The 12,271-nt window shown below is 39.4% G+C and overlaps 1 pseudogene; it reads left to right on the top strand.

Annotated features, from left to right (window-relative positions):
- The first annotated feature begins 728 nt into the window (after positions 1–728).
- Positions 729–12,119, top strand: LOC106145244 (non-histone chromosomal protein HMG-17 pseudogene; annotated as a pseudogene).
- The last annotated feature ends 152 nt before the right edge of the window (positions 12,120–12,271 follow it).

The following is a 12,271-nucleotide window of genomic DNA, read 5'->3' as shown; positions in this document are numbered from 1 at the left end:
TTTGTGTCTGTTTTGTCTCATGCATGCTGGGCAAGCCCTCTACCACTGGGGCTACATGACCAGCCTCCAATGTTTCTTTTATGTAGAACCCCAATGAACTGATTTGCATGCTGAATCCATTCTTTTAAAAAGATTTTTTTTTTTTTTGGCACTGGGGATTGAATTCAGGGTCACTTGACCACTGAGCCACATATCCCCAACCCTATTTTGTGTTTTATTTAGAGACAGGGTCTCACTGAGTTGCTTAGTGCCTTGCCATTGCTGAGGCTGGCTTTGAACTCGTGATCCTCCGGCCTTAGCCTCCTGAGCCACTGGGATTACAGGCATGTGCCACCACGTCCAGCTAAAAAGACTTTTTTTAAAAAAAGGAACTGGACTGTGACTACTCTCCAAAGACCCTCTGAGGCACACAGATCATCAGAGACAGCTGAGGGCCATGGGACCAGTCATCACGGCCTCTGCCTCAGAATGGGAAGCAGGTCAGGCTCTTTGTTCACAAATGGCAACCCTCAGAGTATGAAGTGTGACATAAACCTCCCTCATGACGCAAATTTCCTCTTCCCTTCCAGGCAGTGTTCCAGTGAGTATTTTAGATTCCTTCTTCTGCATCCATCAGTGTCTCTCCTCTTATTTCACAAGCCAACCTATATTTTGCTTGTATATTTTTAATTGGATTGAGCAATGCAGCTCCTGGTCTAGGCCAAAATGGGACTGATATGCTTGTGACCATGAGTAACACGGTGGAGAATAAAAAGGAAGCCAGGACTGTGTGTCTCCAGAGAGGTACGCAAGATTTTTCTCAGGAACATCAGGCTCTCCTTCAGAATCTCCCAGTATATCACACACGTCTGTATTTTCTTCATGAAATTTGTTATACATGCCTACTACTTCTTTTTTCAAACAGCTGTCTTGAGAAATAATTCATACCTTTAACACAATTTTTTTACTATATTCAGAGCTGTGCGATCATCACCAAAATCTAACTCGAGGACATTTTCATCCCCCAGGAAGAAAGTCCGTATCCATGAGCAGCCTCTCCCCATCCCCCTCCCCACACAGTCACATATCCCTCAGCCCTAAGGAGCCATTCATCTACTTTGTCTCCAGAGATTTCCTACTCTGGACATTTCATATACATGGAATCATACAATGTGTAACTGACTTCCTTCCCTTAAATAAAGTGTTGAAGGTTCATCCATATTGTAGTATGTTGTTTTAGTCAGCTTTTTCGCTGCTCTGGCTAAAGAACCCAACCAGAACAACTGTTAGGAAGGAAAGGATTATTTGAGGGCTCAATCCACAGCCAGCCAGCTTTAGTCCCCAGGTGTCCAGGTGAGGCAGAACATCATGGCAGAAGAATGTAGCAGAGGGAAGCAGCTCAAGTGACAGGAAGCAGAGAGAGGAAAAATTCCACTCTCCAGATACAGAATATATACCCCATAGCTACACCCGCAATGAACCACTTCCTCCAGCCACACCCGACCTGTCTCCAGTCACCACTTAGTTAGTCCCATCAGGGATTAATTCACTGATTAGTTTAAGGTTACAATCCAATCATTTCTCCTCTAAACCTTCTTGCATTGTCTCACACATGAGCTTTTGGGGGATACCACATCTAAACCATAACACATGTGCTAGTATTTCTTTTTATTGCCAAATAATATTCCATTTTATGGATAGACCACATTTTATTTATCCATTCATCAGTTTTTGAAAATGTATATTGTTTTCTACTTTCTGGTTATTATGAATAATGTTTCTATGAATACTTGCGTACAAGCTTTGGTGTGAACATATGTTTTAACTTCTCTAGGAATAAAGTTGCTGGATCAAAAGAAAACTCTATAATTAAGATTTAGAGAGGACCAGGTACAATTCAGTGGTAAATTAGTTTAAGGTTATAAATTAGTTTGTAACCTTGGTTTTGAGTTTAATCCCGCACACTGAAAAAAAAAATTTTTTAAACTGCCAAATTGATTTCCAAAGTGGCTACATCATTTTACATTTTCCCTAGCAATGTATGTGGTTTCAATTCCTCTACAAATATATATATATTTTTTAACATAGTCATCTCAGTTGACATAAAGTAGCACCTCATTGTGATTTTCACTTCCATTTTTTCCCTATCTGATGTTGAGTAAATTTTTATGTGCTTCTATTTTTTTTTAATTTTTTTTCAGTTGTCAATGGACCTTTATTTCATTTATTTATTTATATGTAGTGCTAAGAATCGAACCCAGTGCCTCACACGTGCTAGGCAAGCAGTCTATCATTAAGCCACAATCTCAACCCTTCATGTGCTTTTTGATTGGTCTTTAGTATATCTTCTTTGGAGAAATGTCAATTCTGATCCTTTGTCCATTTGTTAATTGGGTTACTTCTCATTTTATTAGGGTTAGAGTCAGAGCAAATGGTGTGAGGATGGGATCTAATTTCCTTCTTTTGCATGTGACTATCTAGTTATCCCAGCACTATTTGTTGAATATATACTTTTTTATTTACTAAGTTACTCTATTAGAACTGCATTTGCTCCCGGGTAGATAATCTCTTCCAGATGAGTGGCATGAGGATCCACTACTAGGGTAGATGAAAGGCAGGTCAACATTGGGTAGGCATACAGAAAAGTGAGGGTCCTCTTGGAGTTCATGCCACTTCCAGAAAGAAAATACAATATCCAAGTAATATTTCCCAAATTGTGGCTGGAAGCCTGGCTACATCAGAATACACTAAGGGTGCAGTCCCCCCCAAACTCAGTGATTCCATTTCACACAATTTGGGAGCTTCTTCCTGTAGACCTGCCTTGGGTCTCTATGATTTCTTTCACTTCCTATCTTTATGGACTGGCCTTGGTGAATTCTCCTTGAAGAATCTGAACACATTCCATTCCTGTTAACACCATCTCTGATAACCACCTCCAAGATCTTCTCAAGGATCTTATAAAAGGAGGAAAAGGCTAGAAGTACAGAAAATCCAAACACATTGCCACATGCTCAATCTTCCCAAAGGCAGTAACAACCACCAGGTCTGTCCTGCTCCTTTGCTCTCCTCAGTCACTGAAAAATACTAAAAAGAAGAACCAAGGTTCCAGAGCATTCTGTGGGCTGCAGGAAGGAAGGATTAGAAAATCCCAACTGAAAATAATCAGCATCTTAAAACCACAAGCTCACTCACACCATGGGGAACCACTGAGCCTGTTCCAAAGCCACAAGTCAGGCACAGAGACACATAATGCCTGGGGCCGCAGGATGAACCACACTCAAGTTAAACATCTACACAGGGGGGGTCCTGTCATCGAGGATGAGCTCAGGGGAAGGATGGAGAAAGAGTGGCTGGTGCATTTATGAAGAAGGAGAGGGACCATATGTTCCAGAAGAGAGACAGTGAGGCAATTGAAGAGCTAAGGTTCATGGAGGGATGAAGGATAGGGAAGAGGAAGGGGGGAAAGCTGTATGGAAGCAGAATATTAAAAGTTTGTTGTTCTTTCTTTAAAATAATAGAAAATTCCTTTCCCCTGCACTAGGGTTTGAATGTGTCCCCCAAAGCTGATGTGTTGGGAAGTTGATCCCAATGAAAAGGTGTTGAGAAGCGGGATAGTTAAGAAGTGATTAGGTCACTAGGACTCTGCCTTCATGAGGGGATCAATGTCATTATTGTGGCTCTGGGTTTGTTATAAGATTAAGTTTGGACCCCTATCTCTCTCTCTCTCTCTCAATTTCTCCCTTTTCTCCCCCCCCCCCGCCCGCCACCCCTCTTTCCTTCTTGCCCTTCCATCTTCTGCCAAGAGATGATCTAGCACAAAGACTCTCAGCAGATACTGGCATAGCCTTGATCTTGGCTTCTCAGCCTTCAGACCTACAAGAAATAAATCTCTGTTCTTTGTAAATTATCCAGTCTCTGGTATTCTGTTATGACAGTACAAAGTATACTAAGAACATCCTCTAGGTCCTGCATTTCTGATTCAGATTGACCGGCAGACCCCTGACGGTAGCCTTGAATCTGTACACTCTCCTAGCTGAGCCATTAAGAAAGATGGTGGAATGAGACGGACATCATTACTCTCGGTACATGTATGACTGCACATTATGGTGCGACCCTACATTGTGTACAACCAGAGAAATGAAAAGTTGTGTTGCAATTGTGTACAATGAATCAAAATGCATTCTGCTGTCATATATACCTAATTAAAATTAATTAATTAATTTAAAGAAAGAAAGGGGGGATGCAGAAATAAGGGAAGAGGTGAGCACAGTCCTCACCAATTCATTTTACTCAGTTGAAGATGGGCTATTTAAGTACATGAGAGGGAGCTGTTGTTTTCCTATTCGACTTTTCTGTATATTTGAAAATTTCCATAATGAAAATGTTTTAATTTCCTACTTTTTTCATTATATAGTTTGATGTATCAACTGTATGTAAAATATTTTTAGAGAGGCATTGGCCAGGCACAGTGGTGCATTCCTGTGATCCCAGCTACTCAAGAGGCTGAAGTAGGAGGATCACAAGTTCAAAGTCAGCCTGGGAAACTTAGTGAGACCCTGTCTCAAAACTGTTTGGGGACATGAAGTGGCTTTGGATCAACCATCTTGCATTTCTGACACAGACACCTTTGTGAAGGAAGTTCTAAATAGATCAAGATGTGCCTCAATAAGTTCAGAAGTAATTGAAGGTAATGTCAATGAAGTAGGGTATCCTCTGACCAGCCACCTGCCCACTCCTGATGCAGTCTGCTCTCCCAGGTCTCCCACAGGAACAGCCACCAAAGCATCCAGGGAATGCTTCTGTTTTTCTTCATAGCTCTTATATTCTCATTTTTAATGGTTTGCAGTATTCCACTAAGTTGATATCAATAATTATAATACCTGGGCTGTGGTTGTAGCACAGTGGTAGAGTGCTTGCCTAGCATGTGTGAGGCACTGGGTTTGATCCTCAACTCCACATAAAAATATATAAAATAAAGGTCCATCAACAACTTTTTAAAAAAATTTTAAATAATAAATTATAATACCTAATTTTCTCCCTTCTGCATGAGGTTGTTTTATGCATGCTGCTACTATAAATAGTCCTGCAGTTAAAAAAAACAACCTAGGTTCAACCCACTACTTAAAAAAAAAAAGATTAATGTGTTGAAGATTACAGTCAATTCCTTGTCTGAAGGAATGAGCGGAGAGATCAATTTACTGTAACATGTTGGAGCAGAGAACCACAAGGCAGTGTGTGTACAGGTAAGATAAGGTAAGAAGGTTGGGGCAGAATGTGGGAGTCAGGCTGAATTTCTAAATTTATAAATTTGCAAAAATAAACTGATCCTATAAATAGAAATATGATATAATATTTGTTTTAGTCATCTTTTTTTTTTCTGCTGTGACTAAATGACCTGACCAGCACAATTGTAGAGGAGGAAACATTTATTTGGGGGCTCACAGTTTTAGAGGTCTCCATCCATAGAAAGCCGGCTCCATTCCTCAGGGCTCAAGATGAGGCAGGACATCATGGTGGAAAAGCATGGCAGAGGGAAGCAGCTCACATTGTGATCGGAAAACAGAGAGAGATGCCCCTCTCCAGATGCAAAATATATACCTCGTAGCCACACCCCACCAGCCTCCAGTCACCACTCAGTTAATCCCATCAGGGATTGATTCACTGATTAGATTAGGGTTATGGCCCAATCATTTCTCCTCCAAACCTTCTTGCATTGTCTCACAGTGGGCTTTTGGGTGACACCTCACATCCAAACCATAACAACATTCAATAACATTTTTTAAAGGCAACTTCAAAATTAGAATTTTTACAATGGCATAAGATTCTATCCTATGAATACATCATCACTTTTTAAACGATATTCCTATAATTTTGACAATATTCCTGTCAAATATTGTAGGTTGTTTTCAAATTTGGTTTTGGGTTTGGTTTTTTTTATTGTTGCTTTGGCTATTATACAGGTATTATGAAAAACATTTAGCACTGTTGGCATATAGTGGTTTGTAATATTTTTTATCACAGAGAATGTCATAGTAAATATCTTTAGGAATAGAATTTTATACACTTTATTATTTTTGTAATAATGTATGTTCACTGTAAACAAACAAAATAATACAGAAAAGTAAACATTACCCAGTGTTATGATTAAGATATAAATTGTCCCCCACAAGCTCAGTGTGAGACAATGCAAGAATTTTCAGAGGTGAAATGGATTATGAGAGTTATAACCAATTCAGTGGATTAAACTGTAGGCAAGTAGGGTCTAGCTGGAAAAGGTAGGTCACTGAGGGCATGTCTTTGGGGGTTTACATTTTGTTCCTGGTGAGCAGAGCTCTCTCTCTGTTTCCTGATTGCTATGTCCCGAGCTGCTTTCCTCTGCCATGCCCTATCACCATGGGCTCAGACCAATGGAGTTGGCTAACCATGGACTGAGCCTCTGAAAACTTGAGCTAAAAATAAACTTTTCCTCCTCTCCTTGCTCCTGTGGAATCTTTTGGTTACAGCGACAAAAAAAAAAAAAAAAAAAAAAAAAAAAAAAAAAACCTAAGTAAAACACCCAGTGCTACCACACATAATACATTTATATAGGCAGAAATGTATAAAATATGCAATGTGGCATAAATGAGATATTACATGTGCTATTATGTAGCTGGTATAGAACTCTTCTTTCCTTGTTAGTATTTTTTTTTCCTTTTTTGTGGGGGGATTGAAAATTGAACCCAGGATTTTGTACGAATTAAGAAAACACTACCATTGCAGAACATCCTAAGCCCCTATAATTTTCAACTGTTATTTTTAATGACGACATAATACTCTATTGCATACACAATTTATCACATCAATTCCTTATTGATTTACATTAAAGTTGTTTCTATTTTTCTTTGATTTTATAAAAATAAACTTATATAGCTCTTTGCTTCTTTTTTGCGGTTACTTTGTTAATTATTTTATCTTATTAATCATATTCTATTGTGGTTAAAACACAACCTGGGATCTTAAGTATACAATACAGTATTTCTGATTGCAGGAACAGTGTACTTTAAGCAGATCTCTAGAATTTATCCATCCTGCTTAATGGATGTGCCCATTGATGAGTAACTCTTCATTTCTCTCTTACCCGAGTCTCTGGTCAAACTTTCTGCTCTTCGATCCTATGAAGTTGATTATTTCAGAAAACTCATAAGTGAAACCATGCAGTATTTGACTTCTAATTGGTGTATTAACACTCCACAACTGTCATCAAGGCTATTATCAGAAGCATAATCGAGAAGTGTTGGCAAAGTTGTAGAGAAATTGGGACCCTTGTGCACTATTGGTGGAAGTGTAAAAGGATATAATTGCTATGAGAAATAGTATGGCAGTTCTTCAAGTAATAAGATCTACCATATGATCCAGCAATTACACATCTGGGTATTTGTGCAATATATTGAACAAACATATTGAATTGAAAGAATTAAAATCAGGATCTTGAAGAGCTATCTACATCTCCATGTTCACAGCAACACATTCACACTAGTCACGATACATAAACAACTTTGATGTTTATAAACAGATGAATGGATAAAGAAAATATACATACAATGGAATATTAGCCTTAATAAAGGAGAAAATTGTGCAATAAATAAGCAACAACACAAATGAACTTTGAGAACATAATGATAGGTAAAATAAGCTAGCCTCTTTGCTTCTGATAAATTATTTCTTTAAGATAAAATGCCTAGGAGAGGGATTGATGGGTCTGGATATCACAAGATAATCTTAAAATTGAGAAAACAAAAATAGCTGGTGGCAATGCACTCTTCTATTGAGGGTAAACCAAAGTCTGTCCATCTTGGATGTGGCAAACTAGAAAACACACCAGTGCCTAATATCCCCCCCATACACACGCACACACACATGCACACATACCAAACAGAGAAGTAATACTGGCAGGAACAAAATCATCTTGCTCTCTGGCTAGCTTCTGGGGTTCATCTGGGTGCACAAGATACATTATATAGACGTCAGTTGGGTTGATGAAAATTTGGATGGATGGATAGATGGATGAACAAATGGACAGCCATGGCCACTCAGCTCCAAATCTCCAGGTAGAAGACACTGACCTGTCCAATCCTAAAACACTAATTCTTGCTCTTCCATCTCTGATTTTCTTCCTAAAGCCAGCTCCCTGCACCAAGTCATTTTCACCTCTACCTCAACCCCCCCACACTCCATGTTACTCAGGCTCCTCCTTCTGGGTTACTGACATTCCTCAAGGGTGAGAAGTAGTGATCTGAAGATGGATGACTCCCTATCCCTTTACCAAATTCCCCAGCTACCTAATTTCAAACATGAGTTTTCATTTATATTCTAAAAGTAAGTGTTCACCATTATTAGTATTTCCTGCTATTCCTTCCTTTTTCCTTTCGGAAATGATTAAGACCCTTTTTCCTTTTAGAATCTGTCTGTTGAACTCCTATTGTTACCAGAGTCCTAGGACAAAAGCCTGATTCCAAGGGTCCCAAGGAAGCAACTCTAGCTGTTCACCCCAAAATCTAAGAAGAAAAGGTACTGGTGAAAAGCAGGACAAGATTTGTAATTAGCATGGCCATACTGGGAAGACAAGATGAGATCCAGCATCTCAGCCCTGTCTTTGGTGTGTTCACAGGAGGTTTAGTTTTAAATAGAGGAGGAATTGGGACAGGGTAAGAAGAAGGCGTAATTAAATTGTCTTCATCACAATGGCTTCTGGTTGATCATTCTCTCAGTTCTGGTTCTGTGAGATGGCTCCAGAGAAGTTCTTTACACTTGACGGAACAATTTCCACTTGTTTGCTCAGGATGTCCACCACCCATTGCCCAGGATGTTTAAATTTAGCGCTAATAAACCTTGTATTACCAGTTTTTAGATGAACACTCCTTAAATGATTAACATACCTACATGCAGGGACCTGAAGACAAGTACAAAATGAAGACAGATGCCAAGCTTTATCCTGCTTTCAGTTACCCATAAGGCACCTACAGGCCTACCACCACTCATTGCAAAGGCAGCATTTATAAGTCTGTTACACTACTTTGTACTGCTAAAAATTATCAACATGGAACTTGCTGTGAGTTTTTTGTTGCTGTTGCTACTAATTCCTTATATGAAGGTAGTGGGTGTTCTTAAAATTCTTCTAGGTACATGTTCCAATAGTGTTCTGGACCTGACTCATACAACCTCTTCTATCTGGCTATTCATCTGTATCCTTGTAGTATCCTTTATAATAAACCTATAAATAAAAAATATTTCTCTGAGTTTTATGAGCCATTCTAGGAGAGAGTCATGGGAGTTCTGATCTATAGCCAGTTGGTCAAAAGTATCTTTGGCCTTGACTTGCAATTAGCATGCATCTGAATGGGGAGTAGTCTTACAGGACTGAGACCTTAACCTGTGGGACCTAATGCTAACCTCAGATAGACAGGGTCAGAATTGAATTGAATCCCAGGATGCCAAGCTGGTGTCAGAGAATTTGTCCATGTGGAAGAACACCCACTGCTGAGAAACAGTTTTCTCAAGGATTTATTCAAGATAGAAAAGGTATCTGTGGGGTAAATGGACAGTCCAGTTTGAGAATAGAGTATGGGATACGGGTCACCTAGAAAATCCTCCTTATTTTACAAACAAGAAATAGGAATCCCTGGAAGGGTGAGACCTACCTGAAACTAGCCCCCTTCCCACTCCCAGATCAGGGCCCTTTTTCACAAATTCCCACTCTTATAAACTGGCCAGACAATGGAATTTACACTTAGCAAAAGCTGAATTGGGAATTTTTAATCTCAACAGAATGATAAAATAAAAGATCCATTTTCAACTAAAAAATATTTAAAAAAAAATATTTAGCAATATGGAGACTACACAGTAACTTTTCAAGAGCTGGTTCTGTGGAGGGCAGGTAGACTGCAGAACCAACCAACTTTGCTCTCCAGAAGTTCAACAAGGATATTCTTTAAGGCAGTACAGTAGATGCAAAAGAGGTAACTATGATTATATCTTTTTTGCTGTAATAATAATCTCTGTCACGTTTTGCATTAAATTATATTTGGACTACTACCCTAGCTTTATTCTGGCTCATCTTAGCCTGTTTGATCTATATTCATGATTCTATTTCATTTTTACCTTCAAATATGTCTCTTATAAACAATTTTTAATACAATTCAAGAATCTGAGTCTTCTAATTGGTTTCCCTAACCAACTAAGTCTTCAGACAGGGCTCAGTAAATTGCCCAATTTGGCCTTAAACTTATACTATTCTCCTACCTCAGCCTCCTGAGTAGCTGGGATTAAAGGTGTGTGCCAGTAGAACTGATTCATCTGATTTTCATTTATTATACTCTCCCTGTTCTTCCACTAAATGAAAACCAAGTTCACTTTTCACTTTTTATATTTTGTTATGATAATCTTCATAAGCATGCTCAAGTTTGTCTACTCAAACTCTTAAAACTTTTCAATATCTATAAACTTCCTCTTAACAAGACAGGTACTTTCATTCTTACGTTACTTTATTCCTCCCACTACTAATCATGATAATGCCTAGAATTTTGAGGTGTCTCTAAGACAACAATAAAAAGAAATATTTGATCATCCTTCTTCTCACATCTCTTATAGTATCTGCCAAATTTTCTCTTAGTATTGTTCCAAAAGCATTTGAGGATCTTTTGAAATTTATATGTATATCTTTACCATGTTGTCATATTTGACTAGATATGAAACTTAAGCTATTTTATTCAATCATTTTTTTAAAACTTCCATTTTCATACATTCAATAATGCTTAGGAAAAATCTGATTTGCTTTTCTGAGACTAATCTTTTTCACTGTGGGCTTTTATTATTCTTTTTGAAATTTTTTATCTTTTTTTGAGGGGGGGGAGTGCTGGAGCTTGAACCCAGAGATCCTTTACCACTGAGCTACATCCTCAGCCCTTTGTATTTTTTGAGACATGATCTCACCAAGTGATCCTCCTGCCTCCGCCTTCTGAGTCACTGGAACTACAAGCATATGCCACCATGCCTGGCTTTCTTGGATATACTCAAATTTCACTAAAACCACTTTCTACACTCTGTTTTGATTTTTCTTCCAAGCAATTAACTTTGCCTCATGTTTCTTTCTCTCCCTGTTATGGTTTGGATATGAAGTGTCCCCCAAAAGCTCTTGTGTTAATGCAGGAATGTTCAGAGGTAAAATGATTCAATTATGAGAGTTATGACCTCATTAATCCATCCTAGTTTGAATGGACTAAGTGGCAACTGTAGGTGGTGGAGTGGGCCAAGGGGGCCAGTGGAAGAGATGTCCATGGGGATATGACCTGAAGGGTTCACTTTCCCTGTGATCCCTTCCCCCACCACCACCCCCCTCCTCCCTCCGCCCCCCTCTCTCTCTGCTTCCTAGTTGCCATGAATGGAGCAGAGCTGCTCTACCACACCCCTCTCCCATGATGTTCAGCCTCATCTTGGGCCCAGAGCAATGAACTCAGCTGATGATGAACTGAATCTCTAGAACCCTGCGCCAAAATAAACTTCTTCTTTGCTAAATTGTTCTTTTCAGGTTATCTTGGTCACAGGAAAATGTTACACCCACAACTGATATATACTCCATGAGAATAATTTTATTCACGATTGCATTCGTCATACTCAAAGAACCTGAAACATAATTGGTGCTTAAGAAATACACTGGAGTGTGAAGAAGAAGAGGCGAGAACGACCCCCGGGGGACCAAAGCCGCGCGCCGCTGCATCCCGGTGTCCAGCGCCTGCGTCCCGACGCCATCGCCACCAGGATCAAGAGAAAGGCTGAAGGGGATGCCAAAGGAGATAAAGCCAAAGTGAAAGACAACCACAGAGAAGATCTGCAAGGTTGTCTGCCAAACCTGCCCCTCCAAAGCCAGAGTCCAAGCCTAAAAAGGCCCCTGCAAAGAAGGGAGAGAAGGTACCCAAAGGGAAAAAGGGAAAAGCTGACGCTGGCAAGGATGGGAATAACCCTGCAGAAAATGGAGATGCCAAAATAGACAGAGCAGGCACAGAAAGCTGAAGGTGCTGGAGATGCCAAGTGAAGTGTGTGTGTTTTTGATAACTGTGTACTTCTGGTGAAAGTAGTTTGAAATACTATTTTTTATCAAGTTTTATAAAAATGCATATTTTTTTAATCTATGTTGTTAGCACACAGAACACTCCATTGTTGTTTGGGGGGGGAAGGAACATATGTCACTAGTAGAATGTCTCCAAAGCTGGAATGCTGTGGGGAAAAACACCTTTCCTTTCTAGTTTTGAGAGACTTC

The sequence above is a fragment of the Ictidomys tridecemlineatus genome, chromosome 6 (genome assembly GCF_052094955.1).
Source record: "Ictidomys tridecemlineatus isolate mIctTri1 chromosome 6, mIctTri1.hap1, whole genome shotgun sequence".
Taxonomy (NCBI): domain Eukaryota; kingdom Metazoa; phylum Chordata; class Mammalia; order Rodentia; family Sciuridae; genus Ictidomys; species Ictidomys tridecemlineatus.
This window is presented reverse-complemented; position numbering and strand designations above follow the sequence as displayed.